Source organism: Pteropus alecto, unplaced genomic scaffold (genome assembly GCF_000325575.1).
Source record: "Pteropus alecto unplaced genomic scaffold, ASM32557v1 scaffold1039, whole genome shotgun sequence".
Lineage (NCBI taxonomy): Eukaryota > Metazoa > Chordata > Mammalia > Chiroptera > Pteropodidae > Pteropus > Pteropus alecto.
The window spans coordinates 1-1,240 of record NW_006442145.1 but is presented as its reverse complement, the minus strand read 5'-3'; positions in this window follow the sequence as shown (position 1 = coordinate 1,240).

Here is a 1,240-nt window from a genome sequence, read left to right as displayed (position 1 = left end):
TTATCCAAAGGCTGAGCCCCAATTGTGACGTACCAGGTAGCTTTATACAGTCTTGTCATTCCTACACAGCTACAGATATAAGGAAGAACATTAACTGATTGTCAAGCCATGAGAAAACTGATGTTAGCTGGAGAGTCCTTGAGATGCGGGGCAGGGCAATCAGGAACGAACTAGTTCCACCAGGAAATGGCTAGGCGGGGTCGGCTGCCATACTTTCACTTCGTAGTTATTAAGGTTCCTCCATGTCTTTTAATGACAAGATTGCTCATTTGTTTTTAATTCCAAATAATATTGTTTGGACATATCACAGTTTATCCATTCACCCATCGAAGGTATTCTGGGTATCTTCCAAGTTTTGGCAATTATAAATAAAGTTAACTTATAAATTATAAACAAATGTGTAACTGCAGATTCTTGTGTGGACATTAAGAGAGGAAAGGAAGCATCTGGAAAAACAAAGGAAAGGGCTTGCAGAAATGATGGACTCAGCTGGTCATAGATCAACAGCATCCTATAAATCTCTGAACAGCCTTCTGGAAACTCTTGTAGCATCTACAAGACAAATGACCTGAAGATTAAATAAGACCAGTGGTCTAGAAATTACTTCCCCCTTGCAGCCACACACCCAAATCTCTTTATCTCCATCCTGAGTCATGAGATGCATGTAAATACTCAGACAAAGGAAGCATGTGCCCCTTGTATGGACACTGCAAAGATATAAAAACTGTAAGAAATTTAACCAAGAGGAGGCTGTGCTCTGGTTCTGTTACGCCCCACGTGCTCTGCAGGCTAATACATTTTCCTTCCTTTAACAAAGTTGTCTGAGCATCCAATTTCCTCTGTCAGATGTCGCTTCCTACAACAGATTTCTGGTACATTGGCCAGGAAGTATGAAGGAACGGCACCGACATTTGGTGGATTTCGGGTACCTAACTGGGGAAACACTGACCCGCCCTGTAGACACACCCGCTGAGTGATGGCCCGTCCAAAGTTTCTCCCAAATTATCCCCCAACCTTCCATGTGTCGTGATTGTTGTTTGTTGTGAGAAGCATGGGGGGTACACAGGGAAAGTCTACTCCCCTAGCCAAGTGGTCAAGAACTCAAAGAAAGAGTTATTCAGGAGATTATGGAGTTAAACTCACCCCACAGAAATTCCAAATCCTTTGTGAGATGAACTGGCCCTCTTTCGGTATTGGATAGCTGGTAGAAGGAGCTTTTGATAAGGAAATCATTGTGGGG